The 9,323-nt window shown below is 38.5% G+C and overlaps 1 pseudogene; it reads left to right on the top strand.

The window, feature by feature from the left end:
* Positions 1–1,358: 1,358 nt before the first annotated feature.
* Positions 1,359–6,376, top strand: LOC143569564 (uncharacterized; annotated as a pseudogene).
* Positions 6,377–9,323: the final 2,947 nt, after the last annotated feature.

Here is a 9,323-nt window from a genome sequence, read left to right as displayed (position 1 = left end):
CACATCATCGGCATCGCCTGGATATAGCTGAGGCCGGCGAAGGAGAAGAAAGTAGAGGTCAAGTCAGGAAACGGATAGGAGAATCCAAGAAGAAATGGGAGTGTAGGAAAGCAAACCCAGTCAGAAGAAACACAGTCGCTCTTTAATCGAGAATCATATGCTCTAAACACTATTTCTTCGGGGAACCAGTTGGAGATTCTCTGGATTTCCTCATCGGTGAATTTACAGATCTCCGAAACCGGATCTTTGAGAAGATGCTGGCTTTGAAAAACGGGACCTATGTCCTTAGGGTTCAAACTAAAGGACGCTTTCTGATTCCTTTTGGGCATTGTAACGAAGGGATGAGGAAAAGCAGAAGAAAGAAAAGACTAAGAAAGAAGAATACCTGAGGATCGTTATCGTCGGAATAAGGGGGTGGATATGATAAAGAAGAAGTTATAAGGCTTGAAAACCCATTAATTAGGGATAATGATGTGTTTGCAGGCGCCGGTCACGTCACTTTATCGTTAACGGTTCGATTCAAATATGCATAGGGATAAACATAACAGCTGTACTCCATTCACACCTATCATGTTTGGGGGCAATTGTTGGGGCCAGGATCTTTGATCCTCGAAAATCAAGTATCATTAGCAGCAATCAGCGGGACTAAGGATCCTTTGTGGTTCAAGGATCCTCAACAGTCAATTTCAATTATATTCTAATCTAATTTTTTCAGATAAAACACGTGACTACTAGAAATTCCTATTCTTGCAGATGAAGTATTTTACCTGGTCCTCCCCACTCGTCCAAGCTCGTAAAAGGTCAGGTTGAAGGAGTAAACAAACGTGACCGGATTTGTAGGAGTTAGTTAGTTTACGTTGTAATCTTTGTATCTATATATTGAAACTTAGCTGATCAAACAAAACACAAGCACACTTAGAATTTTTAGCAAAAATACTCTGTAATCACGATCAGCTATTGTTCCACCATTTTTAATCTTTTTTAGTTCAATATAATTGGTAGTGATAGTTTTCACTACCCGAGGTTTTTGTGCCGGCGGGATACTAGTTACCAAGGGCTTTTCCTCGTATAAATCTTCGTGTTCATTGCCTATAATAATTACTTTGGTTATTCTGTTCATTTTTGCACCAATCCTCACATACGAATTTGGTTCATTGATCCTTAGCCGGATTTTTAACCGAAACAACTAGTACTTAGATTATAGTTAATAAATGGACAAGCTGTTTAATTTTTCTTATAATAGTTGTGTTCCTTTGTTTACAAACTTGTGGTACTTGCTATTTAAATAAATTAATGATAATATTATCACTTTATAGTGTCACATGTGGTGTGGTGGGTGGTGGTGGCAGTGGTGGGCAATGGTAGTGGTTGGAAGGGGCTATGGTGGGTGTAAGCGGTGGCAAGCGGCGGTGGCGGAGGAAGGTGGTGGGTGGGTGGCAGCAATGGTGGTGGTTGGTGGCTGTGACGGTGGTGGCGAAAGGTGGTGGGTGGGTAGTGAGCGGTGGTCGGTGGCTGCGGCGGTGGTCGGGTGGTTGTGGTGGTGGTGGTGGGAGGGTTGTAGAGGTGATGTAGAATGAAAGATGGGAGATGGAATGAAAAAACAAGCAGTGTGAATGGAATAAATTCGGGGTGTTTTGGAAGGGATGGAATGGACAATGTCGTAGGCGATACCATTCCCTTAGCCAACCAAACACTCTTTTTCCCATTCCATTGTAATGTGTAAGGCCCCGTTCTCGGTAACCCTACTTTGGTGTTGGATTTACTCATAAACACAGTTCTAAAATCAGAGTTAATTAAAACTTTCGCGGAATAAATAAACTTCATGTATTACATTACAAAACATCAAATCATATCTTAACATACAAGTTGTCTTTTGATAAACATTAACATAAAATAGTCATGACACTTCTTCATAGAAGCCAGTCTCTTTGGCTCATGCCATGTGTCCCTCCTCAAGCCAGCTGCCTCAATCTATTTGCCTGCGTGCATATTAAAAGTCAGCTACGCTGAATGAGTTCTAGATAATCAGTTAACATACATTACATTCATATTCTTATTCATACCTTACCTGTCATTACTTCTCTCATACATACGTTATATACATGCATACGTACTTACATACTTTCTTTTATAAAACCCTATGGTATACCATAAGCTATTCTATTTTAAACATCACAGATATTATAAGGGTCTGGTCCCTAACATCTCCGATATTGTAAGGGTCTGGTCCCTAACATCACATATATTGTAAGGGTCCGGTCCCACACATCTCAGATATTATGAGGGTCTGGTCCCTATTATCTTAGATATTATGAGGGTCTGGTCCCTAACATCTCAGATTTTGTAAGGGTCTGGTCCCTAACATCTCAGATATTATGAGGGTCTGGTCCCTATCATCTCAAATATTATGAGGGTCTGGTCCCTAACATCTCAGATATTATAAGGGTTTGGTCCCTTCTATCTCGTTTAACCATACAGCTATACCTGTCTCGTCGATCATCCATACATTTTATCATACGTGCATACTTTACCTGTCTTATGTATATAATATATATACATGCTCATTCATACAATCATCATATAATAATAACATTCAATACATAGTCATACACGTATCATACACTTATCAATTAAGTAAATGTATTTACTATCACATAGGAGTATGCACACAGCCCCGAAAACGTAACAGATAAAGGGGCTAGAACTCACCTGGAGTCGGTTTCTGTCGCCGTTAATGGTAATGCCCTTCCTTAGTTGTGCACGGCTAACTGTACAATACATTACACGTGTCAATTATCCATTACTACTACTTCCTACATATAAGTTAATGAAACCCTCAACTAACGGGGGTCCGGTAGCAGTGCCCCTGGTAGCGGGGTCTAGGGGCGGCAGCCCCTAGCAGGGTCCAAGGGGCGGAGCCCCTGGCTGGGGTTTTCATTAAGACTCCTTTATCAAAAACGCATCAGAAAATTGAATCGCACGAAATTTCGCATGGAAATTTCGCATGGAATTTCGCTTCGTTTGGCCATTTCGCTTCGCATGGCCCATTTCACAAGGTTAATTTCGCTTCACATGGCGTTCGATTTGGATTTCGCATAGCATGCGATGCGAAGCCCTTTTCATGCAATTAAGGCCCGATTTCCTTATTTTGTTATTTTAGAGCCATCTTACCCCAAGACCCTTCCTTAAAGCCCATCTGAACCCTTTTTATGGGTTTCTACTTTGTATACCCGTGTTTTACACAGTCTAAACATCACCTTTTTGTCCTAAAACGAAACCGTAAACACTCGACCATTCAAGTTTACATTTTTCTAGCCTCTTACGACCTGATCTATCGTTCTATCAGTTTGCATGTCGAACTTAACCATAAAACGTAACCTTTTTCCGAACTCACCTTTCTGTTATCGGGTTCGGCTTCAGATCTGGACCAACTCGTGAATCTAACGTGGTTCTTGGTGTTTGATGACGTTTACACACAAGGTTCTTCCTTCTTTTATCTCAGGATCAGATCCGGGTGTTTAGAGAGGAAGTGTGTGTGTGTGTGTGTTGTGAAAGGAAACCAAATGGTGAAAGGGTTGAGGGGTTGGGCTTATATAGGGGGCTATGGGCCCCACAACCCACTCACAATTCCAAATCTCAAACACTTAACACACGACTAATTTAACGACACACACTATTAACAAAACTTTCTGTTATTTATTATTTAACAAAAGTTTGATGTAACATAATGGTCCATTCCATTTCACCTCCCATTACAGCCTCCCAAACGCTACCTTACAATTGCCCACCGAACTATTCAACATCTTCTCTATGCGCCCAGTGCTGGATGGGTACTCTTCTTCTTCCTAATTGCAACACTATTCAATGCGTTTTGGGCCGAGTATACCTGATGAGTATTTTGTCAGAACCCGATAAGAAACCCGATAGGTATCTCCGAAACCCGACGGATAATTACCTAATTAATACCCAACGTGTTTAGGACAAGCTTAATTAATCGCGTATAGGTTTAGGAATACCTATACCCATACCAGACCCGACCCATTGCCATCCCTAGGTAGGAGCAATAACGTTTACTCCTATTTCAAAATAATTTGTGGGCCTTTACAATCTACACTAACTTTTAGGTTGGATCAGTGTCCCTTACTTTAACGACAATGAATAAAAGTCCGAATACATCGTGACTCAGAAACACAATGCATCACATGTTGTGTTGCGGTTTCACTAGCTCATCAAGTGCATCACACAATATGTGCGCAATTTAAAACAAAGGTTTAGATTTAATATGAACAGATGATTCTCCAAACATGTACAGCTGATGAAGTTCAATACTTCTTGTAAGAAAGACTGATGAAAATTCCATCAAAGAACTGATCTCAGCTTATGATAAAGACTAAAGGCGTGATGTACTAGATTGGAACAACTAAAAATTCAAAAGGCTAAAGCACTAACGGACTGAAGATGCAAAAGTCTGATGGGCTATATTACTAATAACAAAGAACTGGACATGTGCTGATGACCATAAACCACTGACGGCACTAACCAGTTGCTTCATATATCATTCATTCTCCACATCAGCAGGAGTTTTATATTCAGTTTATGTTATTACTCATCAGCTTTTCTTTATACAACTGATTATTATGTCACTTTCAAAATTCCTCTTGGTACGTTAAACGTCTATATCATGGTGACGTCAACTTATTTCACTACAATTTCTTCTCTTCGTATTCTATGTACCACAACGCTCATTATCTATAACCATATGATCATATTAATCACTAGAGAACTAAGAGAACGGCTTTACACGGTTGATGGGGAGTTACTTGTTCATTGTAGCTTGAATTCAACAATTTCAATAATCAATATTGTTCTTGGTTTAACTCTATTGTATTTATTATATTTTTTATTTAATACTGCTGTAAATCCGTGTTGAATTAGTTCTTCAGTTAGTTGTGATTCACAAGCGTATATCATATCCCAACATGAGTTATTTTCGTCTTTTCTTGGAGTGGGTCTATTCTCATTAAAAGATTCTATATAAGGATCAATGATGATATGAAAGAGAGCCTATCTGGGATCACTTCGTCCATTCCAGGCAAACTAATTTCGCTGGAACCATTAAAACATACAAATTGAGATAAAATAGGGCATACTCCAAGTGTCCAGTATGAAGTGTGAGTGAGTGTGTCCAACGGATGGCTTCACTTAATGTTCAACTGGAAAAATAATCGCACCTCTAGATGGGAATGAATGATCTTGATTGTAGGGGTGTGTGCGATGCAGTTCGATGCAGTTTTGGGCTAAAACCACACCGATAACCAAATCTATAGTTTTTCATTTTTTTCAAAACCATTTGGTTTCAGTTTTCTGGTTCATTTCGGTTTTGGATTCAAGATATTAAAAAAAAGAATTTATGGTTAATAGAATATTGAATTTTTGGCTTAGAATATTAAAAGCTAACAAAAACACTTACATTAGCATTTAGTCATTGGTAGGTTCAATTTTAATGGTTAAGGCTTGGTTAGTATGATTTTCTGTTTTTCTTTTTGTTGTTTCAGTTTTTATTGAAGTCCAAAACCAAACTGATGTTTCTAATTCAGTTTGATTTTTTCAATTCCGTGAAACCCCTAAAGTGAAGACTAAACTTTCTTCTCGATCGTTCCGAGATTGAGCGCCATTTCAATAACTCAGTTACCATTTTCATTTTCAGACCCGCATGGCCAAAATCACTTCCATCATCGCCTGCAAACGAATCCTACCTCTTCCGACTCTTCAGCAGCCGCACCACTACTACCCTCAAAGCGCAACACCAAGGTCAATTTCTCGCATTCCGATTCCGATTCCGATTCCAATTCCCATTCCCAATCAACCCCACGACCACCTGTCAGTCCAAACCCACCGCCTCCACCTTACAACCCATTCAATGAAACCCACTCCAACGACCTCAAAAACCTTCAAGAAGTTTTCCACAACATCCACGCAGACGACCTTCATAATAATGCCGTCAAGATATTAAATTCTTTGTCCCAAGACGGCCTCACCCACAGGCATTTGAACTCTTTTTGCAGATCAAAGACAAAGGCCACATGCCGGATGTGGTGGCCTACACTGCTGTCATTGAAGCGTATGCGGATGCTGGGAAACCGAAAGAGGCGTTGAAAGTGTACACACGGATGCTGGGAACTGAATGTGGGGACGTGTGTGGCGGTTTTTGAGGGGCTTGTGAAGGGTGGGAAGGAGGATGAAGGGAGAGACCTCATGGTGAAGATGAAAGATTTCGGGTTTACTCCGGATAAAGAGGGGTTTCGAGAGGTGTTGAAGAGTAAAAGAGGTCAGGTTTTTCGTTCGGTTATGAGTATTGTGTTTGGAGACTGAATCTAAGAAACCTGTCTCTGTTGGAATGATTGTCAGTAGATTTTGTTTTAGCTTTAGTATGATTTTGGTGTATAGATTTGTTAGTGTGATCTTGAACATTCTTGTTTTGTTTCGTTATGTCACATTTTATGTTATCCGGATACTGTAATTTATATCAAGAAAAGATTTTTTGGAGCTGGGGTGTTAGCGAGTAGCCTATCTATTGTCTATGATACAGAAAAAGTTTGATCTCATCATAACCTTCAAAAACTCTACCAATAGCTTGCTTGTATTATCGGTTGGTTTTGCATTTTTCAATCAAACCTTTTTTGTTCATGAATTGGAAAACGTAATTAGTTGAATTTAGCCAAAGCTAATCACCGTTCAAAACAAAAAAATAAACAAAACAAAAACAAAAAACAAAACAAAACAGACCGACCAGTAGAATAACAGTCTTAAATTTCTAATTATGTAAGATTTTTTAATCATATATGGCATGATAATTTGTTTTAAAATGCCTCAAAATTTGCACAAAATGGAAGATGAAAAGCAGCATCTTGATCTGGTGTAACCTGTTGATTAGTTAGCGGTTGTGCAGAAGGAATTCAGAAAAGGTTGAAATCACTTCATCACTTGTTTCGCAGAAGAATTCAACAGATGTTCTACGCCTAACAACTAAATTTGGATTCTACATTCTCAAAATAGCCTTTCTCTAGTTCTTGCGCGGCTGATCTTCCAGAATGATGCACAGATGGTTTCAGCATGCATTTCTTTTACAGGTGATCAAAATTGGTTTTCTTTTCAAGGAAACATAATCCATTTTCAAAGTTTCTTTTAGAGTTAATTACGGTTTTGGTACATATGATTTGGTGAAAATCTTGGTACTTGTCGATAAACTTTTGTGTTTTTTTTTGCTTCATATTTTCAGCATTATGTGGCTTTTATTTTTTGCCATTAAGTCCCTGAGTTGTTTTTTAACAACTCATGACATACTTTTGTTAATTATATTATATAAATGCACTTTTATTCCTTTTTATAAATATGACTCAACCCATTCTGACTTGAACCGGACTCAAAAAAATTCTTATATAGCGACAAACAGACAACCCCAATAAAATTTCGCTCCACCCAAAAATATCGCTCCAATCTTCCCATCCGATTTGCTTTACATTCGTTGTCCCCAATTCCCCCCAACTAACCGGAAAAAAGTAATAATTAACGCATACCCAACTCATCCGATTTTTCAATGAATCACCCGAGGGCTTTGAACCATACAACTTGTTCAAACTCCTCGGGTTCATATAGAATGTGATTGTCAGAAGGTATGTTATGATTTTTGACAATCACTTATGGCTCTATTAATTCTTCAATTGATCCATCCAATTCATTTTCAGTAAAAACTGATTTACTCTTAATATGAATCGGTTCTTGTGTTGTTGCTTTAGTTGTTTCGGCATTTTCAGATTTGATTGAGTCAACAACAGGCATTTCTAAGTTTGTAGATTGCTCCACAACTGGAATGCTGCTGTAATCTCCTTTGAAAGGAGGGGAAATCTCAACACAACTCAATCCTGCTTTACCATTTTTCTTGTGATTATTATTGAGTTCAATAATCTCGTTTAAAAGAAACGAGGAATCACGAAATTTTCCAAGTTTATTTTTTAATTCAAAATTTTCATTTTCTAAGTTGGTAATGCAGGTTCGGAGTCTGAGAATCTCCTTGAAATGTTGTTCAACAACCACAATTTTACAATTAACTTCAGCTTTTAGGTCATGATTGCTAACAGACAAATTTTTAATTTTCAGTGTCGATTGCTCCAATAATTTGAATTTTTGTCTGTATCATTCATTGACCATGAAATGCTCTTTTGTGAGAGTAGTGTTCTATTGTAAAGCTTACTCAAGTTTGACTTTGAGTTCAACACACTCAGCACACTCAGTAACAACTTGGGAAGTTACTGTCTCTTTTGATTCATTAACAGATACATTAATTGAAGATTTAGTACAAACCTCCTCAATATTTGCCATGCATGCAAAGGATTCGGTTTGCTTAGGTGCTGAATGATTCGAATCAGTTTCCGAATCAGACGTGTCACTTTTTTCAAATAAATTATTACCGCTTGCATCTTCAAACTGTTCAACCGGTTCAACCAAAGTAAGGTTGGCTTGATTTCCCAGTAGTCATTGAGACCAGTCCAAACCTTCATTGGCAACAAGAGCTTGCGAGTTGGTCGGCTTATTCTGGTCACCATCTGATGAATTCTTCTTATTATGATCAGTTCCAGAAGAGTTAAGTTCTCTCAGAATTACGTGGACCCGAATATTCCTTCCGCGGTTTATCACATTCCTTGGTGAAATGGAAATCTCCACAATTATAGCATTTGACCTTCAATTTGTCAAATCCAACTCTCTTGTTTAGAGTTGGTAGATCTTTTCCCGTCCGTTGCATGAATCTTTTCACTTTCCTGACAATCATAGCCATATTCCACTTAAGACCCATCAACTCAAGATCATCGGGGTTGATTTGGTTATAATCTTCATCAGTCAATTCACTGGTAGCAATCTTACTCCCAACTAGTTGTTCGTAAGATGTCATGAACTTCATAATGTTCATGATCTTTTGCAGTCCAACCAAGTGTGTCACTTCCTACAAGAGGTGCCCTGTAGACCACGTCCAGAAACCGTACACTACTCGGATGTACTGAACCAAGATGAGCTCAAAACCTCGGTTCCCAACGAGCAAATTCAGATAATTTCATAAGTTTTGGACATTTATTGTGAGTACCAATTTCGTTGTCCATCGATAGCATCTGTTGCATTAACGCATTTTGTGACGCTAAAGCATAATACGTGGCATTTTGAGAAGCCATGTTATCACAAGTTTGATTAGTCAAAGGACTAAACTTATCAGTTGAGAGAATTTACAAATATAAATCAACGAATGTGCACTGTAACGAATGAGATAGTTGAAA

Source organism: Bidens hawaiensis, unplaced genomic scaffold, assembly GCF_021521415.1.
Source record: "Bidens hawaiensis isolate Kalapana, Puna unplaced genomic scaffold, B.hawaiensis_p1.1 tig00024613_1, whole genome shotgun sequence".
Classification (NCBI taxonomy): Eukaryota; Viridiplantae; Streptophyta; class Magnoliopsida; order Asterales; family Asteraceae; genus Bidens; species Bidens hawaiensis.
Note: the sequence above shows the minus strand (reverse complement) of the source record. Positions and strands in the feature narration are given on the sequence as shown.